Source organism: Rattus norvegicus, chromosome X (assembly GCF_021556685.1).
Source record: "Rattus norvegicus strain SHRSP/BbbUtx chromosome X, alternate assembly SHRSP_T2T, whole genome shotgun sequence".
In the NCBI taxonomy this organism is placed as follows: domain Eukaryota; kingdom Metazoa; phylum Chordata; class Mammalia; order Rodentia; family Muridae; genus Rattus; species Rattus norvegicus.
Genome location: NC_141554.1, coordinates 134,097,424 through 134,123,361, shown reverse-complemented (window position 1 = coordinate 134,123,361; position 25,938 = coordinate 134,097,424).

Genomic DNA, 25,938 nt, shown 5'->3' with positions numbered 1-25,938 from the left:
TTTACCAGAAGAAAGAGAGAGAATACAAATTAACAAAATTAGTTATAAGAACACAAACGTTAAAACCTACACATTAAAGAAAATAAGAAAATCATTGGGACATATTCAAGAAATGGTTCTTTTACCCGACTGGAAATTCCAATATATATGTGATATTTTAGGTATATTTGACCTACGAAAGTTAAATCAAGATGAAGTTAAATCTTATGTAGACTTATAACATTAAATGAGACAGACCGTTAAGATCTCCTGAATGAAAAATGCCCAGGTAAAGTCAGTGCAAAGTTCTTCCTGATATTTAAACATTTAAACAAGAACTAATTCAAATTACTTCTCAATATATACTTTAAAATTAGAAAATGAAGAAAACTATTTCACATTCGTTTTACAAATCTAGTATTATTCTGATGCCAAAACCAAACACCCAACAAAACGTTAAAATCATAGTATAATATATTTAAAGAATATGAACTCAAAAATGCTTAGGAAAATATATTCTAACTGAATTCAGGAACTAAAGGGGAACATTATTCATTATGATTAAGTTGGCTACATCAAGAGATGCACAGGTAGTTCACCATACAAAAATTAGTAAATATCATCTACCATATCTATGTGTAACATAGATAATAAATAAAATATGCCATATCTGTGACAAAATAGTATGACCAATGTATCTTTTAAAATGTAGTCTTTATTTGGTCATGTAGTTCTAGACAGATACGGCAGGAATACAAGTCTACAAAGAGAAAGTACGTAATATGAGGGTCTGACTGAGAAAGGAATTTGGGAGTAGGTCTTTTCCTTAAACTCCCAAAGCCCACCTCCATAGCATATATTCTCTAGAAGGGTTATACTTCCCAAATTGACCCAAAAAGGGTGACTAATTGAGACAAATATTCAAGCATTTGGGCCTTATGAGGTATGTTCTCATTCAAGCTAATATACTAATTAAGAGATTATATAACTAATATAATAATTAAGAGAGTATAGGACATACCCTACTTAAAGAAAGTATAGGACAAAAAGCATCTCATTGAATGCAGAAAAATCCTTGAAGAAAATCTAACATTCATTTCTTTATAAAACATGTCTCAGCACATCAAAAAAATTACTGGTGATATTATGATACAGAGCTATAGTAGTAGTAGTAGTAGTAGTAGTAGTAGTAGTAGTAGTAGTAGTAATGATAGTAATAATAATGACGACGAAAGTGCTGGTGGTGATGCTGATGCTGATGTGGATGATAGCAGCAGGGTATTGACATAAAATGGATGCAGTAACAAATTAAAGAAAAAAAATTCACATATATTACTACAATCCTACAGCCACTTTATTTTTGACCCAGAAGACAACAGCAGGTCATATTTTCCAAAAATATATCACATCTTACAAGTGGTGCTCCATATAGAATAGTAAAGGACATTATCTCTGTGTTATTCATCTTTCCCATTTTCCTTCATTATAACAGCAGCAATAATCAACTTATATTTAAAAAGTTATTTGGACTCATATTTTAGAGGCTTTTAATTCACGGTAAATTTATAGCAAAATTGTTTACCTCTGAATTTAAAAATAGAGAGATAGAGAGGGGAGCTACACCCTATAAATAGGCACCCCATTGGCTTATTATCTCTCAGTAGGTATAATATTTATTGTTACTAAGTACTACAAAGGACCAGCTTAGAAGCAATGAGTTCGAATCTGGGCTCACAATTTCAGAAATTTGATATATTGTTGACTACATTGTCTCCAGATTATTCTTAAATAGAATACAATGACAGATGGACAGTGGGGAATTACACTGCTGACCTAATAATGTCAAAGTAGCAAAAAGAGCAAAACTCACAAGAAACAGGACAAATAACTTAAAAGAACTCAACAAATGATGTATTTCTATATGTGAAACCCCACTACTTCCCAATGATGCTCTCACATTATGAATCCATTAAAGGATTAATCTATTGATTAGGCTAATGCCCTCAGGATATAATCATTTCCTATAAGCCTATCATCTGGAAAACAACCCTCCAATACATGAGCCTGTATGGAGTATATAAAATTCAAACATTAATGCAAGGAAAGATCTCTCAAAATATCTATTATCTTTCCAAAATTTTGAGATACCAAGGATTTACCATATAGATATTTGAGTGATATTTAAAATCTGTGTTATAATATCATCCTTGAGTTGATTTTTATACATGGTCTAAGATTACAAGATGATTTCCTCTTTTGGAACATGGATAGACATTTTCCCAATATTATTTGTTGAAGACTGTCCTTGGTCTATTATAGTTGTTGATATGAAGGAATATTCCTGGGCTTCCTACTATAATACACTTACTCATATATCTAGCTCTTTGTTCTTTATATATTGTTTGAATTGTTGTAATTTTACAATTTATTTTGGCATTAGTACATAAAATTTACCTAATCTTGTTCTTTTGCAAATGTGTCTTTCTAATAGGATTTCTTTGTGCTTGTATGTGAATTATGGGGCTCTTTTTAATTTTTTAAAAAGTGCTATAAAAATTAAGCTAGGGATCACATTTAATCTGTAGAATTCTGAGTAACAGGGACAGTTAACTTTATAAAAGTTTGAACTTTTAAATACAAGATGTCTTTTTCATTTACTTGAATCCTCTTTAACACTTTTCATCAATGTTTTTTAATTTCAAATTCATGTATATAATGCTATGTGTAGAGTCTTGATATATTTCTTTTCTATGTTGAGATATATTCCTCCTATATATGCTCCATTGACTCTTACACACACACACACATACACACACACACCACACACACACACACACACACACACACACACACACACACACACATATATATATATATATATATATATATATATATAAAATTTAAATTTTGCGGAGATAGCCCAGAGGATAAAATCTTTGTCTTGCAATAAGAAAAACAGTTACTGGGATCCTCAGAAACCATGCAAATTCAACATTTAGTAATGTAAGTTTTTAATTTCAGTGTGACTGTGGCAAAGTAAGCTGTAAGAATATCCCTGAAAATTTGCTGGGAAGCCAGCCTGAATAACATAAGAATGAAGAAGAAACATATTTTAACCAAAGTAACAGACAAGGACCAATACCCACATTTGCCCTCTGACCAACAAAGACAAACATGCACACATATACATACATATACACTATACATGCATCACACATATACAAATACAAAAGTGTTGAATAAAAATGAAAAGAAAAAAAACTATAAGGGAGACATAACTACAGATTCAGAGGAAATTCAAAAAATCATCAGATCTTACTATAAAAACCTATATTCAACAAAATTTGAAAATCTTCAGGAAATGGACAATTTCCTAGACAGATACCAGGTATCGAAGTTAAATCAGGAACAGATAAACCAGTTAAACAACCCCATAACTCCTAAGGAAATAGAAGCAGTCATTAAAGGTCTCCCAACCAAAAAGAGCCCAGGTCCAGACGGGTTTAGTGCAGAATTCTATCAAACCTTCATAGAAGACCTCATACCAATATTATCCAAACTATTCCACAAAATTGATACAGATGGAGCCCTACCGAATTCCTTCTACGAAGCCACAATTACTCTTATACCTAAACCACACAAAGACCCAACAAAGAAAGAGAACTTCAGACCAATTTCCCTTTTGAATATCGACGCAAAAATACTCAATAAAATTCTGGCAAACCGAATTCAAGAGCACATCAAAACAATCATCCACCACGATCAAGTAGGCTTCATCCCAGGCATGCAGGGATGGTTTAATATATGGAAAACCATCAACGTGATCCATTATATAAACAAACTGAAAGAACAGAACCACATGATCATTTCATTAGATGCTGAGAAAGCATTTGACAAAATTCAACACCCCTTCATGATAAAAGTCCTGGAAAGAATAGGAATTCAAGGCCCATACCTGAACATAGTAAAAGCCATATACAGCAAACCAGTTGCTAACATTAAACTAAATGGAGAGAAACTTGAAGCAATCCCACTAAAATCAGGGACTAGACAAGGCTGCCCACTCTCTCCCTACTTATTCAATATAGTTCTTGAAGTTCTAGCCAGAGCAATCAGACAACAAAAGGAGATCAAAGGGATACAGATCGGAAAAGAAGAGGTCAAAATATCACTATTTGCAGATGACATGATAGTATATTTAAGTGATCCCAAAAGCTCCACCAGAGAACTACTAAAGCTGATAAACAACTTCAGCAAAGTGGCTGGGTATAAAATTAACTCAAATAAATCAGTTGCCTTCCTCTATACAAAAGAGAAACAAGCCGAGAAAGAAATTAGGGAAACGACACCCTTCATAATAGACCCAAATAATATAAAGTACCTCGGTGTGACTTTAACCAAGCAAGTAAAAGATCTGTACAATAAGAACTTCAAGACACTGAAGAAAGAAATTGAAGAAGACCTCAGAAGATGGAAAGATCTCCCATGCTCATGGATTGGCAGGATTAATATAGTAAAAATGGCCATTTTACCAAAAGCAATCTACAGATTCAATGCAATCCCCATCAAAATACCAATCCAATTCTTCAAAGAGTTAGACAGAACAATTTGCAAATTCATCTGGAATAACAAAAAACCCAGGATAGCTAAAGCTATCCTCAACAATAAAAGGATTTCAGGGGGAATCACTATCCCTGAACTCAAGCAGTATTACAGAGCAATAGTCATAAAAACTGCATGGTATTGGTACAGAGACAGACAGATAGACCAATGGAATAGAATTGAAGACCCAGAAATGAACCCACACACCTATGGTCACTTGATTTTTGACAAAGGAGCCAAAACCATCCAATGGAAAAAAGATAGCATTTTCAGCAAATGGTGCTGGTTCAACTGGAGGTCAACATGTAGAAGAATGCAGATCGATCCATGCTTATCACCCTGTACAAAGCTTAAGTCCAAGTGGATCAAGGACCTCCACATCAAACCAGACACACTCAAACTAATAGAAGAAAAACTAGGGAAGCATCTGGAACACATAGGCACTGGAAAAAATTTCCTGAACAAAACACCAATGGCTTATGCTCTAAGATCAAGAATCGACAAATGGGATCTCATAAAACTGCAAAGCTTCTGTAAGGCAAAGGACACTGTGGTTAGGACAAAACGGCAACCAACAGATTGGGAAAAGATCTTTACCAATCCTACAACAGATAGAGGCCTTATATCCAAAATATACAAAGAACTCAAGAAGTTAGACCGCAGGAAAACAAATAACCCTATTAAAAAATGGGGTTCAGAGCTAAACAAAGAATTCACAGCTGAGGAATGCCGAATGGCTGAGAAACACCTAAAGAAATGTTCAACATCTTTAGTCATAAGGGAAATGCAAATCAAAACAACCCTGAGATTTCACCTCACACCAGTGCGATTGGCTAAGATCAAAAACTTAGGTGACAGCAGATGCTGGCGAGGATGTGGAGAAAGAGGAACACTCCTCCATTGTTGGTGGGATTGCAAACTGGTACAACCATTCTGGAAATCAGTCTGGAGGATCCTCAGAAAATTGGACATTGAACTGCCTGAGGATCCAGCTATACCTCTCTTGGGCATATACCCAAAAGATGCCCCAACATATAAAAAAGACAGGTGCTCCACTATATTCATTGCAGCCTTATTTATAATAGCCAGAAGCTGGAAAGAACCCAGATGCCCTTCAACAGAGGAATGGATACAGAAAATGTGGTACATCTACACAATGGAATATTACTCAGCTATCAAAAACAACGACTTTATGAAATTCGTAGGCAAATGGTTGGAACTGGAAAATATCATCCTGAGTGAGCTAACCCAATCACAGAAAGACATACATGGTATGCACTCATTGATAAGTGGCTATTAGCCCAAATGCTTGAATTACCCTAGATCCCTAGAACAAACGAAACTCAAGACGGATGATCAAAATGTGAATGCTTCACTCCTTCTTTAAATGAGGAAAAAGAATACCCTTGGCAGGGAAGGGAGAGGCAAAGATTAAATCAGAGACTTAAGGAACACCCATTCAGAGCCTGCCCCACATGTGGCCCATACATATACAGCCACCCAATTAGACAAGATGGATGAAGCAAAGAAGTGCAGACCGACAGGGGCCGGATGTAGATCGCTCCTGAGAGACACAGCCAGAATACAGCAAATACAGAGGCGAATGCCAGCAGCAAACCACTGAACTGAGAATAGGTCCCCTATTGAAGGAATCAGAGAAAGAACTGGAAGAGCTTGAAGGGGCTCGAGACCCCAAAAGTACAACAATGCCAAGCAACCAGAGCTTCCAGGGCCTAAGCCACTACCTAAAGACTATACATGGACTGACCCTGGACTCTGACCCCATAGGTAGCAATGAATATCCTAGTAAGAGCACCAGTGGAAGGGGAAGCCCTGGGTCCTGCTAAGACTGAACCCCCAGTGAACTAGTCTATGGGGGGAGGGCGGCAATGGGGGGAGGGTTGGGAGGGGAACACCCATAAGGAAGGGGAGGGGGGAGGGGGGAGGGGGATGTTTGCCCGGAAACCGGGAAAGGGAATAACACTCGAAATGTATATAAGAAATACTCAAGTTAATAAAAAAAAAAACTATAGAAAGAGAAAAGGTAAAGGATATTATATGAAATGATTCTTATATTAACTATGTTGTCATATTAATCCTTGAAGTTTATTCTGCTAAAGTGGTATGTGGGAACTTCCTTGTTTTTTTTTTTTTTTTCTATTTTCTGCTAGGTTTTGTTTAATATTGCTTCTGGGTAAGGCCCATATCAAAAACTGCCCAAGAAAAAATCACTTGAAAACAGAAAATAGGACATTTAAATATTTAACCTAAGAAATTGTTTGCTTGTGTATTGGAGGTTAATATATTTTATCAGCAAACTCTTTAAGTTACAAATATCACATATAATAAAAAGCAAACTGTGAGAATATTAAAAGAATTTTAGAATAGGAGTTTTTAACATTTGCTATTTGTGCTATGAAAGAAAAGGGTTGAGATTACAGTCGAGTTAGAGGATTAGAATTCTAAAGATTTTAATAGAGAATAAGGGAATGAAGGTAAGTCAGAAAAGTGTAAGTCCTGGTTAACTCAGGACTCCTGAAAGTATACTTTCTTTATTGCTGGAAGGATCTAAAAACAGTTGGAATATAGATCGAAATGCTTGCTGCCATAGTAACAGTGCTGATAGGATTTTTCAGAAAACAAGGTTGGAAGGCAAATGTTTCAAATATTTCTTCATTCAATATCTTTGTTGCACAGGTGTACTTAAAATATTCTTTTAAATATCAGAAATAATTTTAAGTTTTATGTATGCTATTATTTGATGAAAATAAGAGGATATCAGTGAAGAGATTTAAAAATAGGTTTGTAGACTCTGGCGAGATTAATCCTGCCGTTTAAGGTAAAAGAAATAAGTTAAAGTTTGTATCATAATTTTGACAAAATTTTAATTAAAAGTTGCAACAGTAACACCTGTCCAGTCGAAAACACTCAAACAGAAACATATATGGAAATAAAAATGGTTAAAGATATTAAGATAATTTTTGAACAAAAAGAGCACATTCTATGATTTAATGTTTGCCAGTTCATATTATAATTGTAGAATAATTTAGATATCCTGAAATTGGGATTAAGAAATATAAATAAATAATTATTAGGAAACAAATCTGCAAAACACAATATAATTTGGAAGATAGTATGGCATATAACTTCTTTATAATCAATATGTACTATAACCATAGATACTGTGAGTTAACTCTTTTAAAATATAAAAGATAATGAAATGTAATTCACAGTATTAAATTTCAGATTCAAATCCTAAATTTAAATGAGCACTGTGTCCATAATAACAGAGCGTCAAACTATAGAGCATGGAACCTTCCAAATTCCTGTTTCAACAATAGATTACTATCCCATTTCCAGGCCATAATCTTGGACATCCGTGAGCACTACAAGAAGAAAATTATTCTCTGACATCTATGTGAACACACTTAATTTTGAGTAATTACATTTTCTAAACCATTTTACTTGCAGATATCTTGTGAAAAATTGAAACAGCATATAGGCACCCCAAATAAGCGGTATGTTTCTCCTGATTTCTCAGGGAAAATAAATTGGTTATCCAAAATCCAATGTTCCTTCCTGAAAGCATATATACAAGTAAAAGTATACAGGTCAGGAATTTGAAAGAAAGCAAAGATGTTTATATGGGAAGATTTGAAAAGTAAAAGCACACCATGTCAAAGCACTTTATAAAATAATAACTTAAAATCACAACAAATGAAAATTATGATTTAAAAGCAAGAGTAAATATTATCTTTGTACAAACCTTAAAGAAAAACTAAAGCATTTATAAACTTAGCCTTCTTGAATATTCCTGAACCTAAAAATGAGAAATAAGAAGGCAGAAACTATAATATTGCTCTGTACTATGTAGCAAGGTTGAATTCTCTTTCAAAACAAATAATAAATTTGCAATGTAATTGATTTCTTGATACTCATTTTGAAAGAACTAGTAGTTTTTAAAACTTTGCAAACATTTCCAAATTGGAAATGATGATGTATACATGTCTAATTGAAGAATAGTATAATTATTTAAAGAAGCATGTACTGACACATGTTAAAATTTTCTAGAAAAAATTAAAAAATACTTTCAAGCACCTTTTAGATTAAAAGAATGTACCTATGAAACCATGAAAACGGAAGCTACATAAGACATGAAGGAGTTCTGGCCCATCAATATCCCAAGGAGAGGGAATGGCCTCACAAAGTCTAATCCCACAGTGATATTCTAAAGACAGTTTTTGCTAGGGAGCACTATTTCATGAGCCCCTTCTCTGATGTAGTCAATAATATAGGAAAATATAGTATGATTAATAACTATATATGTAATGAAAACGTTACAAAGGTCATCATTTTTCATCTGGTGAGACTCTTGTTTAAATTATAGTCATCATGGGTATATAGAGAAATCTACTTCCTCATTTTTGGAAAGATAGATATAATGCCTATAATGAGTCAAAATTATAGAAGAACTTTATGTCAACAAGTAAAGTAATAATACCAGGGACTCTGTATGAGGTGAGAGACATTAAAACATACCTACATCCTGTTCATCTGTTTACAGCTGACTGCCTCTCATCCTGTCTACAGAAATTACTTCCATTTTTGCTCTTTTGCTTCTGCTATTGCTGTGATTTCTCTTTGTCACTAACATGGTCTACACTACCGAATGTAAGAAAAAAATTACTCTACAAGAGGCACATTTTGAATGGTGTAATACTGTAACAATGAAAGTAATGTAGGAGAGTATCTCCTTGCTGACTCCTGAAGAAAAACCTGATGAGACTACTTATAAAACCCCAAATGGGATGCTTATACTAGTGCTCGCTTCGGCAGCACATATACTAAAATTGGGATGCTTATACTAATTACCTCTTTAGCAAAGTATATAGAAATTGACATGATAGACCAAATATATCTCTTTGACCTAGGTGAGAAAGTTTAAGGATCATCTAGAATTCATGGAATTTGTGATAGCAAAAAAAAAAAAGTCTAAAACAACAAATTCACACAGTCTTTGCCCAGAAAACAGGTCAATCAAAAATGATCATCATGTCGCTTTCTCAAATCATCGGTGACACTTTCAATATGACTGGTGCTGACATAAGTCTTGCCCAGCTGGCTTTTTTGACTGACAGTCCTTTTATACAAGGAAGCCAGGCAGCAAAATGTCCAACAACTGCTACTTATCTAGTCAAACTGTCTTATTTCTTAACATCTTTACTTGTGTATAGTAAAGTGATTGTCATAACAATTTTACTTATAAGATCTTATCTTAACATTAAGAGTGCTTTAAACAGTGTCTAATACCTGCCTAGTGCCTCATTGAGAAGTGTTTCTCCTCATTTGTCTCATTTGGATCATAAATAGATTTCTATGCATTAATCAACTGTATGTTCTTTTTATGCGACCTATTTGAGTGGGTGTAAAAGGCACATATTTGGCATAAATGTAAAAGTCAAGATATGAAGATTTACAATAGACAGTTATACTTTATTTAATTTTAAATCTGCTTCATGTATCCCAGGCTATGAACAAATCAGCTATGAAGAACAAAATTACTTTGGATGTCTGAATTTGTTCATTAAAAGTAATACATTTTAAAGTATTCTATTGTTTGGTACCTGAAGTTAAAAGAAATCCACTTTAGTTAATTTTTCATTGTGTAGTATCTCTCCGTTCTCTCATTCTCTCTCTCTCTCTCTCTCTCTCTCTCTCTCTCTCTCTCTCTCTCTCTCTCTCTCTCCATGGAGTGTGTATGTGTGTGTGTGTGTGTGTGTGTGTGTGTGTGTGTGTGTGTGTGTGTGTGTGTGGACTATGTCAAATAGTAATGTAGTTGTCTTATTTACTTTTCTATTGCTGTAATGAAACACCAAGACCAAGGTAATTTTTAAAAGAAGGGGTTTAATAAGGAAGTTTCAGCTTTCCATGGCATTAAGCAGCAAGCATTCTGACTTGAGCAGTTGACAGCACATATCTTTACACATAGAAATCAGGGAAAGACAAACTGGGAATGGGATGAATCATTTAAAATCTCATAGCTGTTGTCCCACAGTGACATACCTTCTCTCACCAGGCCATATCTTCTAATCTTTCTCAAACGGTTTTACCAACTGGGGACCACATAGTCAAACATAGGAGCCTAGTAAGGGCATCATTCTCATTCAAACTACCACAATAATCAATCCACTTTTAATTTGCAAAATGCAGATAGAAAATGTTTTTTTCTTGAGTTAGGCATTAATTCAATTTTAATTTATTTTTACAAAGTTTGAAGAAAAATGTAATATTTTTTATACATTCTTACAATCAGCCGTGATATGGTTCATTTAAGTCACTTAAAATTAATGCCATTTTTGCTTCATTTATAGCTTATGCTTGTCCTTTCACTAATAATTTTATGTGCCCCCTTTGTTGTTGTTCCTTGGTTATAGGTTATTATTTTGATGCCAGTGAAACAAGCTAATTCAAGCCAGATTAGATTATATTAAAGACAGATTTATTGAAAAGCTGCTCTTGAGTGGGCAAGTTTATTGGCCTCAATGATTGGGGACAGGAGAGTTACCCTGGGGAAGTGGAACAGAGAAGAGAAAGGAAGAGATGGTGTACAGGTGTACACACAGAGAGAAGGAAAGAGAGGGAGAGAGAGAGAGAGAGAGAGAGAGAGAGAGAGAGAGAGAGAGAGAGAGAGAGAGAGAGAACAAAATGTCTAGATTATATAATTATATAAGAAGGGGCATCGGGGAGAAGGGAAGCACAGCCCCTGGGTTAGGGCTAGAATGTTCAAGGTTCCAGGCAGTGTATGCATGGTAGGGACTGAGGGATATTATAAGAACCTAGAGGACAGGTCTGCTTTGTATATAAATATGTACCTCATTCCTTGTCCTGGAGTTTGAAACCAAACCCTTGTTTTAGTTTTTGTTTCCTAACATTGATTTTCTATTTCTTAATATTGTAAGAAATAAGTACAAATCACAAATTTATTGGCTTAAAATAACATAGTCCACTGAAAAAGATTTCTGGAATTATAAAATTGTTTATAATGGAGTTTCAGACATAGATAGTAATATATGATTAAATATAATTTTTATGTTGTAATCACATAAGTTAATATATTTGCTATAAAATGTATAAATAATACATGTCTTATATATATAAAAATGTCACTTATGTATATGCAATATATATATATTCAATATCTGTCTCAAAAAAGACTTTCTTTTTCTGTTATTTTTGGGGATCAAGTTAAGAGATTTATGCATGCACACACTGAGTTAAACACTTTACCACTGAACTCTTTATTATAAGGTTTAAATATAATTCTTTCATAAATTATGCTTAAGTTCATGTTATATAATATCTATAAAATATGTTTAAATATGTCATGTAATATTTCTTTTCAAAAATTCTCATCTTTGAATGTGGTAAAATATTCACCTTCAGCTATTAATTTTATATTTTCTTAGAAGAGACCTAAGTTCTTTGCCGGATTTTAGTTTGCCAGATTCTTCGTTATATTGCTTGAGACCTGCATTTGACTATATGCGGTGTATGTATGTAGAATTTGAGTGTCTCTTCTATTTAACTGCAACAGGCAAGCAGATCTAGGACAGTACAAAAATAATCTCTCCTTTGCCATCTGTTGCAAGCACAGGCAGCTTTTGAAAATTTCGCTTCTTTCTGTGAAACCAAAGTGTTTGCTTAAAAAGCCAATCATCAATTGATGAGATCTGTTCTGATCATACTGGAAAAAGTGATTTGTATGTGCTCCTTAACCTTGGAGATGCATGCTGTATCTATTTCTGACATCAGTAACTATGGGAATTTTTAATCTTCTTCTTGGAATTCATTTTGAACTGTCCTATTTTAACAATGTTTCAGACCAATGATGTTTATATTCTTCTATATTTTTATATTATTTGTTAGATACATTTAAGAAAAGTTGAATATTTATTCATGATATCACCATGTTGAAATGAACATCCTAACCCTAGTATGTCATCTTCCTCCCAAATTCTTCAGTATTAATAACAACAACAACAACAACAACAACAACAACAGCAACAACAGCAACAGCAACAACAACAGCAACAACAGCAACAACAACAACATGTTTTGGAATATATTCCTCTGAATTATCTTCATCATGACTCTCCAGTTAACCTCACTGATTTTCCCAATTCCTTCTTCATATCTCCTCTATCCTACTGGATCCTCCTTGTGAATGCTGTAATCATGGCTACTCTCTACTATATGTAGGTTACAGGGTACTGGGGATTAATCCCAGGCCTTCAAATATGCCAAGTAGTTGCTCTACCAACTAAGCTTCCTCTCAAACCCACTGAAAAATTTAAGTAATTATTTGTTCTTACTATATGTTGTCAGTTATTAAATGTTTCTTTACCTGCCTCAACAAATGTTTTATAATAATCTTCAAGGACTAATTATTATTTAATGAACCCCATTCAAACCATAATGTTAATCTACTGCTAGAGTTCTCTCTTAAGAACATATACTTTGCTGATGTTTAGAAATAGTCAAACGTTTTATCTGCTAAATTCAAATAAATATTTTAATCTAGGAATATCCTGAAAGATTCTATCAACACTTAAGTATACTTGGTGTTTTTCTATGTTTGGTCTCTAAAACACAGTGGGTTACATTCTAGCACACTGTGGCTTACATTCTAAAATCTGTGATTTACATATGCTTTTAATTTTACTTCCAAGGAATCTGATGCCCACTTCTTGGGTCTGCAGCCACCAGGCATTCCCATGGTGCATATACATATATGTAAACAAAAACTCATACACATAAAAATGAAAATAAACATGAAAATATTGAAAATATTTACTTTTGTAGTCTTAAAAATATTTCTGTTAAGCATTATATTTTTCCCACTCAAGAGTGACTACACTTGATATATAATGCATATACGCATGTAATGCATATATATATGTATATATTAATTACATATTCTACCAAAAGAAGGGCAAGACAATCTGCATTTATTTGATATTTTTAGAAAATTTACCTTTCTTTTCTGGACAACAAATCAATGTAGAAAACAGAATTGAGTTTTTGAACCAGAGTCTCATAAATAATAGTAATATCAGCTTAAACAGGGGAGTCTTGAGTCTATCACACATATATTCTTGAATTAGTACCTATTTTATGTTTTTGAAACACTTTTTTGGACAACTTGAATTACCTTTAAAGGTCATCATATATATTTAATTTTTTTCAGCCTCATTTGGATTATGTAAGAAGAGCATGCATTTCTATAACCAAATGGAAGAATGTGCTGTTAATTAGAAAGCCTTACATGCCACTTAATATTGCACCAATTCCTCCATTGAGTATTGAGAACTTGTTATATAATACTGTTCATGACACAGACCTGCAGATTATTTGTGTCCAAGCACTCAGGAAAAAATTTTTTCAAAAATAAAATATACTTCAGTTATTAAGTTCAAATATTATGTCTTTGTTAAGGTTGATAAGCATTTACTCTTTGCTGTTAATATACCTTGCCATCAATGTGAATTCTCATAACTGAGAATTTAATATAATGTGGCGAGTGATTTATCTAAAACTTACTCTTCTGACATAAAAATTAACTTATTTTAAATTTATTTAAATTAAGGTTCCACCTAAAAGTTTTTATTATTAAAATAGATTATATGATGTAATGAAGGGAAACAAAATATTTTTTAAAAATATTTGTAATCTCATCAATTATTATTTGTAAATATTAGTAGGGAATTTGTAAATGTCTCTTTGCAAATGTGCACTATATCTGTGTGCACCTGAGTTTATCCATTATATATTTGGTTTTATTTCATACATAAACACAATACGAAATAAAAGAAACATATAATACTTATGTAATATTTAATGCAAATTTTAATTTCTCATATAATACTTAATTTGACAGAAAATATAAAACAACTAAATTAAGTCATAAAAGTTGTTCTATATATCTCCTTTACATTTATAGCTGAAATTTAATAAAAATATTCAAGTTACCTGAACTCTTAGGTGACCTTAAGTAAGTAATGTACCTGTTTCTAAACCCAAAACCCTACTGTGGATAACATTAATATCTTTCTCAGCAGTTGGACAAAAGAGGTAACATGTACAGATAGTTTTGATGCAAACTTAGAAAATAATATGAGTTATAATTATACTTTATATAAAAATTAATATTGCTAAACACAAGCTCACCAATTTTATATTACCCAGAGTTGTGATTGTTGATTATTAGCTATTTTTCACTTCAGCATTATCAACAGTTGAAATCTCAGCTCTCTGAATCCAAGAAAGGAAAAAAGAAGCCATGATTCTGACACTGTTACATCTTTCAGGCCTCCCAAATTAGTATTGAGTGGATGGCACTACCAAGTTCAGCAGGCAGTTTGGGATGACCCTCCCCACCTTTTACTTTAGCAATGTCTTCTGTATGTTGTATCAACTGCTTCATTTGGGAGTAAGCAATCCCTTCGGGTTTCTCCCTTCACAGTTTAGAAGCATAGGTGTATGGGTTCCTATCTTGAAAGTGCCTTTCCATTGTTGTAGTACAGAACAGGAGAGATGTCCTAATGTCATTAATCTCTTTAATAAGCACAGTCTCCCTTCCAGTAAATTTCTTGATTATAGCAATAAACTTCCTAGTGTTTCATTTCTCTTCAGAAAGTATATTTCATGTTTCTAACTGCCATACTTGCCAATTTTTATTGTAGACCTGAACAATCTTCTTTTGACCACACAACTTTTATTTATTTATTTTTACATTCCAGATTTTATATCCCCTCCTGGTCCACACTCTGACTGTTCTACATCCCATACCTCCTCCCAGCCCCCTCCCCCAACTATACGAGAATGTCCCCACCCACCCACCCTACCAGACCTCTAAACTTACTTTGCCCTAGTCTCTTGAGGGTTAGGTACATCTTCTCTAACTGGTAGAGAAGCAGTGCTCTGCTGTGTATGGATTGGGCACCTCATCTCAGCTATTGTTTGCTGCCTGGCTGGTGATCCAGTGTCTGAGAGATCTTGGGGGTCCAGGTCAAATGAGACTGTTGGTCTTCCTACAGGTCGCCCTCCCCATCAGCTTACTCGAGCTTTTCCTTAATTCAACCAGAAGGGTCAGCAGCTTCTGTTCATTGTTTTGGTGTACATTATCTGCATCTGACTCAGCTGCTTGTTGGGTCTTTTGGAGGGCAGTCATGATAGGTCCTTTTTGTGAGTGCCCCATAGCCTCATAATGTCGTTAGGTCTTAGAGACTTCCCTTGAGCTGGATCCCAGTTTGGGCTTCTCGCTGAACCTTCTTTTCCTCAGGGTCTTCTCCATTTTTTCCCTGTAGTTCTTTCAGACAGAATAATTATGGGTTATTATGTAAATGGGAATTTTCATAAACAGATGGCTAATGGCTCACATTATATGATCAATAATTGATAAGTGGGACCTCATGAGACTGAAAAGCTTCTGGAAAGCAAAGGACATAGTCATTAAGACAAATCAGCAACCTACTGATTGGAAAAAAAAACTTCACTAATCCCTCATTTGATAAATGGCTAATATCCAAAATATATAAAGAACTCAAAAAGCTAACCACAAAAATAAAACCAAAAAAGCCAATCAAAAAATGGGGTATAGAACTAAACTGAGAACTCACCACAGATAAATCTTGAATAGCTGAGAAATATCTAAAGAAATATTCAAAGTCCTTAGTGATCAGAGAATTGTAAATCAAAATGGCCCTGAGATTTCACCTTATAACACTCCTCTAATATTGTTGAGACACCAAATTTATACAACCACTCTGGAAATCAATTTGGAGGTTCCTCAGAAAATTGGAAGCACATCCACCTAAAGATCCAGAAATACAACTCTTGGGAATGTACCCAAATGATGCCCCACCATGCCAAAGGGGTACATGTTCCACTATGTTCATAGAAGCCTTATTTGTGATAGCTGAAAGCTGGAAACAACCCAGATGTCTCGTGACAGAAGAATGGATACAGAAAATATGGTTCCTTTACACAATGGAATACTACTCAGATATAACAATGAGGACATCCTGCAAGCAACTGGATGGAACTAGAAAATATCATCCTGAGTGAGGTAACACAGACCCAAAAGGGCATACATGTATGTTTTCACTAATAAGTGGATATTAGCCAAAAAAAAATAAACAATAGCCAAGATACAGTCCACAGAACTCAACAAACTGAGGGATCATCCAAGTGAGGATGCCTCCGACAGAAGAAAGCAACCACAAGGGGGGAGGAAAATGGGGTTTGTGCTGGGGGAGAGAGGATCTAGTATTGGGTGGGGGAAAGAACTGAAGCCTGCGGTCCCAACAGAAAGAATGGAAACATGTGAGCTTGGGATGAAGGAGGCTGGGAGGACTCTCCATAACCAGAGACCTGGGAAGTGAGAAACTCTCAGGACTCAATTGGGGGACCCTAGATGAAATGCCCTATACTGGGGAGAGGGAACTTCTGAATCCACCTCCTACAGAAAGAGGGCAGCAAGCAAGGGATGGGGTTGTTATCCTACAGTCAAATTATGAACAATATATATAGGTCAAACTATATCACAGGCTCAATCTTTTTATGCCTTAAAATTTCATCCATCAAAAATATTAGTACACTGTTCAAGTAGCCTCATGTAAATTTTTAGGCCACAGATAGAAAACAAATTTTGAGGTATTTGCATTTGCTTGCTTTTCTTTTTGCTTTTGTTGGTTATTTTTGCAAAAATATTACCCACACGGCCTCTAGCCTTGTTACTAATATTGCTCCCTCAGAAACCTCTTGTATAAATCTCTATTATATGTTCATTGTCTTCAGCACTTTTGTCCTCTAAACTTCTAATTGAATGGCCCAATAATTAAGTTCTACTTGCATATTAAATCTTTTACTAGTTTGCTCTAAAGCTCCAAACTTTCCAGCATTCAAAAACAATTTAAAAATAAAAAAAAATAGAACAAAAACAACAAAAAGGAAAGAAACAAACAAAAACAAAGGAACAAACAGGAACATTATCAGGTTCAACAGAGCAATACCTAACTCAGTGTTACCAACTTTTCTATTCATTATTTTTTGTTGCTGTTAAAACTTACCATGACAAGAAACACATTATTGAAGAAAGACTTTAAACTATTGTTCCTAAGGACCAGAGTCCACCATTCCTGGGATGTCCTGGTAGCAGGAAGTCAGGTCAACACACAAATAAAAGATAAATGAAACTATTCAATGAGGTAATAAATATTCAATTTCTACTCCTATTGATACATGTTTAGGAGGAAAAACTGAGCTCCTACATCAAATAGATAAGAGTTTATTCTAGAGCCAAATGTGAGTGGTTGAGGCCTGGGAAGACGGAGGTAGATTACCCTAGGCTCCATGTTCCAATGTGAATTAGTTTCCATGGATTTTTAAAAATAATAACAACAAAGAATGTTGTAAATCAAGATGCTTACTGGTAAAATCATTAAGTGAGCAGTTATATGAGAAAGATCAATCTCAACTATAGGCAACAGATGCTATCTGACAGCCTTCTAAGACCTTCCATTGGTAGAGAATAAGGTTTTCTTAAATTAGTATAATACAAAGATGTTTATGTTTAGAGGATAATAGGTCTGATATGGAGATGGGCAAGAGATGGTTTTGGGGAAATTAAGATAGCTCAAAAGAAATTTAAATTAGGCCATCTGATCAGTATCATTCTTAACTCTCTATAGTCACTGAAATTTTTATCTGTAGATCAGCCTATGAAAATAGCTACTTTTCAGAAAATATATTTATGTTACTGGATTTTCAGGGGTCACAACCTTGTCAAATTTGATTCACCCATCATTCTTCATTAAGCCAACTAATGATTCAAATTAATAGGGAAGACCCAATACAGCAGACTTAATCCATATGGACATTTCAGAAATGGCCACAAAGTGATCCAGAAACTTGCCCCAAGTTTGTTTTCAGGAGTCCTGGTTTGAGACTATAATTTTAATAGCATGAAAGAGATATGCATAACAAAACAATCAGGCAAGGTGTGGTTCCCTGTTAACAACTGACTCAACTCCAAGTCTCTCCTGGAAGTTCATTATCTCCTGCAAGTATATCTGACGAGTTATACATTTTTTCCCCAGGAAATAATTTTTTCCCTTGGATGTGCATATTTCCTTTCCAAAGAGGAGATTCCTTGAGAAATACTTATTTCTTGGGGATCTGTATTCAGTACTCTGATAACAAAGAGTAAGTCATAAGTGTGTTCTTGTTCTTCATTTATAGAATATATTAATTCTTGCTGCACAGGCTAATTACAATTTCTCAAGCAAGATGGACCTTTGGAAAGATTCATAACTGCTATAAACATCACCACTGACTAGGAAACAAGTATTCAAATACTAGAATTCAAGCTACCAGTGACTAATTCATTTATTAGAGCAAATTTATGTTTAGACTGTGGCCAACACTTGTATGAAGGGATACTGGCACAAGGGAGGAGCTGATGCTAGGATGTAAAGTGAATCAATAAATACATTTTATAAAATTAAGAAAACAAACAAACAAAATAATAGGACTTTGTGACAGCATAGTCTTCTTGTCTCTGGACATCTGGTGTGGAAAAAGAATCATGCAGGACATGGTGGGGTAAATATGCATATGGGAAGTAAACACAGCTTAAAAGGGATATGCACAGGGTATATTTAACAGAACAAATCAAAAATTACATTCCTAAAATAAGTGGGTATTACCTTTGTTTCAGTACCTCTAAATAACACCATAAAATTATTAATTCTTTAAGGGGTTAATCTACTAATTAGATAAGATCCTTTAGGTACCAAGTAACTTTAAAAAGTATGTCAGCTTTCAAGTAAACCCTCAGCCTGAGCCTCCAGGGAACATGGGATGTTTATTATATACATTCCTCAACAGTTAAAATTGACTCTTAAGACATTAGGTGTGAAAAGGTGTTAATAACGTCCCACTTATTTTAAGAAACATCAAGAATATTTACTAAGTAATCTTTATTCCCATGTTTAACTTTTATTTTAGACTTTGTCTAAAAAGACTTTTTTATTATTATGAATGTACATTAGAAGGGTTTTTCTTCTTTTAATTGATCTCATTACATAGATTTCATTTGATAAGTGTAAACACAACGCCTCACAATGTAATGGCACTTGTTGACAAGTTTGACTTTGCCTTTCATTCTCAGGCCACAAATGATAGAAGGAGAGAACTAAAATCTACAAATTTTATGTTGACCTCCATCCTCCATACATGCCCAGTTGTAAAAACTTTTAAAAATGTCTAATGAAAATAAACCCAGGATTGCTCCTGTCTAAATGAAATACCAGGATAAAGAGTGGAGCAGAGGTTGAAGGAAAGACCATCCAAAGACTGCCTCACCTGGGGAGTCATCTCATATGCAGCCACCAACCCCAGACACTATTGCTGATGCCAGGAAGTGCTTGCTGATAGGAGCCTGATATAGCTGTCTTCTGAGAGGCTCTGCGATAATCTGACAAATACACATGAGGATGCTTGCAGTCAACCATCAGATAAGCACCAGGGACTGCAATGGAGGAGTTAGGGGAAGGACTGAAGGAGCTTAAGTTGTTTGCAACTCCATAGAAAGAACAACCATACCAACCAACCAGATACCCCAGAGCTTCCAGGAACTAAACTACCAACCAAAGAATATACTTGGAGGGACACACGGCTCCTGCTGCATATGTAGGAGAGGATTGCCTTATCTGGCATCAATGGGAAGGGAGGCCCTCCTATTGCATTTGATGACGCAGCATAGAAGAATTCTAGGGCAGTGAGGCAGAAGTGGGGGGCACCCTCATATAAGCAGGGTCGACGGACAAGGGGATGGAGGATTAACTGGGAAGGTGGATAACATTTCAAATGTAAATATAAAAAACAACCAATAAGAAAGGAAATTAATCAAATGAAATGGAAAGAACACTGCATACTAGTTAAGAGAAATATTTGCCATGAGGATATTTTAATTCTTAACATCTATGCCATGAACACAGGGGCATCAATGTTTGTAAAAGAAATATTGCTACAACTTAAATCACATACTGATCTCCACACAGTGATAATGGGAGTCTTCAACATGCCAGTCTCTCCAATGGACAGGTCATCCAGACAAAAAACTAAACAGAGAAATCCTGGACTAAGTTGATGTCATAAACTAAATATACCTAGCGTATGTTTACAGAATACTATACGAAACCAAAAATAATATTCCTTTCTTCCAGCTCCTCACAGAACTTTCTCCAAAATTAGCTGCATGTTAGGGCAAAGAAAAAGTTTCAATAGAAACAAGAAAATTCCAATAACTCCCTCAATCTGACTAGACCACTATGCATGAAAGCTGAGGTATCTTCAACAACCAGAACATTAGATAGTTTACAAAGACATGGAAACAGAACAACTCTGTATGGAATGAAAATGACTTAAGACAGAATTTAAACTAGAACTTAAAGTCTTTGTGGAATTCATAGAAAATGGATACACAACTTACTCAGCCATATGAAATAAAATGAGAGTAATGTGAAGAGGAAACTTCATAGTACTGAGTGGCTACAAGGAAAAAAGTTGGAAAGATCTCATGCTAGCAACTTAACATCATCCTTGAAAGGCCAAGGACTCTAGGATGAAAGAAATTCATCACATCAAAGAGCAGTTGATAATAAGATATTATTAAATTGAGGGATGAAATCAATAAAATAGATATAAAGAGGAAAATGCAAAGAATCAATGAAACAAATAATTGGTTTTTTCTTCTGAATTCCACAAGATAAACAAACATATCTGAACAAATTAAAAACCAGAGAGAAAAATATAAAAAATAAAATCAGAAACAAACTGGAGGATACAACTGACACAAAAAAAAAACCAGAAAAACACAATGACACAATTTAAAAAAATATATAGTCCAAAAAATAAAATATCTAAAAGAAATGCATAACTTCATCAGTAAATACCACTTACCAAAATTTAATTAATATCAGATAAACAATTTAAATGGACCCATAACCTCTAGTGAAATAGAAACATTCATTAAAAGACTGCAAACCAGAAAAAGCCCAGGGCCAGGCAGATTTAGTACAGGAAATAATCAAGCTCAAGTCTGAAAACAATAAATTAGAAACAAAGAGAACAATACAAAGAATCAAGAAAGCAAGTGTCGATTCATTGAAAAGAAATCAGTAAGAAAAACAAACACTTAGTCAAACTAATAGTCAGAGAAAGAATATCCAATTTAATAAAATCTGAAAAGAATAGGAAGACATAACAATAGGCATCAAGGAAATCCAAGAATCATTAGATCTTACTTCAAAAACACGTAATCCACAAAATTGGAAAATTTAAATGAAACAGATGATTTTCTAGATAGATACTGCTTGCCAAAGTTTAATAAGAATCAGGTGAACAATCTAAATACACCCATAGTCCCTAAGGAAATAGATATATTTATTACAAGTATCCCAACCAAAAAAACGGCCCAGAGCCAGAGGGTTTCAGCTCAGAATTCTACCAGATTCAAAGAAGGTCTAACATCAATACTCCTCAAATTATTTCACAAAATAGAAACAGAATATTATTAAATTAAATTTATGAGTCACAGTTACCCACAGATACACAAACCCACCCCCCACCCCCAAGCACACTGCCATCACACAGGGTGGTTTGGTTGTGTGTGGGAGCCCCAGAAATAGATCTGGGTAAGGCTTTATAGTAAGCAGCAAGTAGAGGATGGGGTAGGGTAAGTGTGTAAGCATCTAATTGGAAATCTAGAGTGGCCTTTAACATAATTGGCTGATTGGGGAGTCATACCATAAACTTAATTTCTGCACCCCTGCAGGGGGTGGACTTATAACCTGGTGGTGCAGGTTTGTTTAGGGAGTAACCAGGAAATGCTGGTTTTGTTGAGGGTATAACCTGGAGATATTGGTCTTGTTTGGGATTAGCCTAGAGACTGGAGCTAGGTTCGAAGTAACTAAGAAACTAGTGCTAGGTATCAGCATGCTAGTTTGAATGAATTCAAACTTAGGTCAGGTTCTCCAAAATGGAGTCTGAATATGAATGATTTGGCCTTTCAGATGCAGGGAAAAATACTTTCGATCTAAGAGGACTTTAAGATAAATTTCCTGGGGGGATTAGGAACACAAGGAATATACTTAAAAATAATAAAGGCAATTAACAATAAGCCTATAGCCTAAAGGTTGACCCTAAAGGTTACATCTAGGACCTCTTACAGTTGGTAAATCCTTTGAACAAAGCAGGTGGGTGAAATATATACTAAAAAAATCACTAACCCTCCTATTGGCAAACAGACAGGAAGAAATCACGAAAACAATATACTTCACAATAGACTCAAATAATATAAAATATTTTGGAGTAGCCATAACAAATCAAGCAAAATACCTGTATGATAAAATTTCAAGTTTTAGAAGAGAGAAATTGAGGAAGATATCAGATGGAAAGATCATCCGTGGTTATGGATGGTTAGGATTAACACAGTAAAACTTGCCAAAAGAAATCCACAGATTCAACACATTTGGCATCAAAATTCTAACACAATTTTTTATAGAGCTGAAAAGGACAATTTTCAAACTCATATGGAGTAAAATGAAAGCAAATGAACAACAGGATAGCTAAAACAATCCTGAATAATGAAAGGATTGCTGAAAGCATTGTGTTCGCTGATTGGAAGTTGTACTATATAGCTATAAAAATGCATGACATTGTCATAAAAAATTACACACCTTATTCAATGGAGTCTAACTGAAGACACAAATCCACACACCTGTGGACATTTGATTTTTTTAATAAAGATGTCAGAAATATACACTAGGCAAAAGAAAAGGATCTTCTACATATGGTGCTGGTTAGTCTGGATTGTCTGTATGCAGAAAAATGTAAATCCTCATCACCTACTTATCACTGTGCACTAAACTCAAGTCTGAGTAGATCTCAACATAATACCAGGTGTACAGAATCCAGCAGAAGGGGAAATGAGGAATAATGTTGAACACATTGGCACAGGAGACAAATTTTTGAACTGAACACCAATAGTAATACACTAAATCTAACAATAACAAAAAGGGACCTGATGAAACTGAAAAGCTTCTATAAGGCAAAGGATATCATCAATAGGACAAAGCAGCATGCTACAGAATGGGAAAAGTTTTATTTTATTAACATCACATTCCACAGAGGACTAACATCCATAGTCCATTAAGAAAACTCAAAAACTTGATAAGTATAAAATAAATAATCAAACTAAAATATGGGGTACAGATCCAAAGAATTCTCGATAGAGAAATCCCAAATGCTGAGAAACACTGAAGAAATGTTAAATATCCTTAGCCATCAGGGATATGCAAATCAAAATGTCCCTGAGATTCCACCTTATACCTGTCAGAATGGCTAATTTCAATAACAAAATTGACAGCTCATGCTGGCAAGGATGTAGAGCAAGGGTGCAATTTTCTTTTTATAGTGGGAAGGGAAACTCTGGAAATCAATATGGTGGTTCCTCATAAGGTTGGAAATCAATCTACCTTAAGACCCAGTTATACCATTCTTGGGCATATAGTCAAAGAACAGTCTCTCTTACTACAAGTATACTTGCTTGATTGCATTCATTGTGGCTTTATTCATAATAACCAGAAACTAGAAACAACCTAAATGTCCTTCAACTGATGAATGGATAAAGAACATGTGGTACCTTTACATAATAGAGAATTACTCAACTGTTAAGAAAATGGCATCATGAAATTTGCCGGTAAATAGAACTAAAATACTTATCCTGAGTGAGGATCCTTTGACCCAGCAAGACAAATATAGAATGCATTTACTAATAGGTGAATATTATCTGGTAAGTAAATGATCGTCAAATTATAGTGCACAGACCCAGAGATGTTAGATAAAAAGGAAGGCTCTAAGGGGAGCACATGGATCTCCTTGGAAGGCAACATAGAATAAACCTTGCAGGTGTACTGGTGGTGCTTGTTTTTAGGAGCAGGAGTGATCACATGGGTATGGAAGGAATGAAGGTAGAGTGTAGGGAAGGATATATGGAATTATGGGCTATAGGAGAAGGGTGTATAAACTTACTTTAGTGAATGTATCTTTGAATCTATGAGGGTGACCCTAGTGAGAGTTCCTAGTAATGGAGAATACAGAGTCTCTACTGGCCATTCTTAGTATCCAGGCCAAGCTTCCAATGGTAGGCCAGTATTGCATTTGATTGAGCTGAGTGCTGAGACAGTCCTGTAGAGGTCACAAAAGAACCCAGGATGATCGTGGGACAGACTATTGCCCTCCACAAACAGACACCTGAGGATATTATCCATTCAGCTCTTAAACATAGAGAGATCTAGCTGGTGTCTGCAGATAGACTTCACCACTATGTTCTAGTCTCTTTTGTGACAAATGGTATCTTGCGGCTTAAGGAAAGAGAAACCTGGATATCAGTTTAGCCACAAAACCTTCTACTTACAATGTCCTGCCTTCAAGATATGCTGGGGCTATGGTGACACACACCATGTGGGAGTGGCCTGCAAATGTTTGATTTAACTTGAGACACACACCACATCAGGGAGTCCATGACCTACTCTGCCTTCATGGGCATTAACAAAAGACTACCAAATAACCCAGAAACATAGTATTGGTGGCAAGTTGTCATCAGAAAAGCTTATTTAGGTAGCAAACAGAAACTCACAGCAAGACATTATGAGAGAAGAGAATCTAAATTAGATGTCTCCATCAGGTCTCTCCCCTTAGTGTTTGAGAAACCCCATGGATCAGGGGAGTGGTCAGGAAAAAGTCTGGGAGTCCAAGGGGATGCAGAACACCAGGAGAACTTGACCTACTGAATCAACAGTGCTGGGATCATGCATGTTCACCAAAGAGTGTATCTGCAAGCCCGGGGCCTGCACAGGCTGCACGAGGTCCTCTGCATATATGTTATGACTGTTAGCTTAGTATTTTTGTGGTATTCCTAACAGTGAAAGTTGATGTGTTCCTGACTCATTTGCCCTGTACTAGGGTCTCTTTTCCTGCTATTGGGTTGCCTTTTACATCCTCAATATGAAGTTTTTTCCTTGTCTTATTATATCTTGTTTTTGTCTGTATGTATGTGTTTGGATGTCTCTTGGAAGGATGCCATTTTCAGAAGAGATGGGGGAGCATATCTACACTGCCAGAGAGAAAAGGAGGGGAGAACTGGACAGAGTGGAGGTAAGAGAATTTGTGGTCAGGATGCATTGTATGGAAGAAGCAATTTCCGATAACTAAATTGAAAAGGCTCCAACT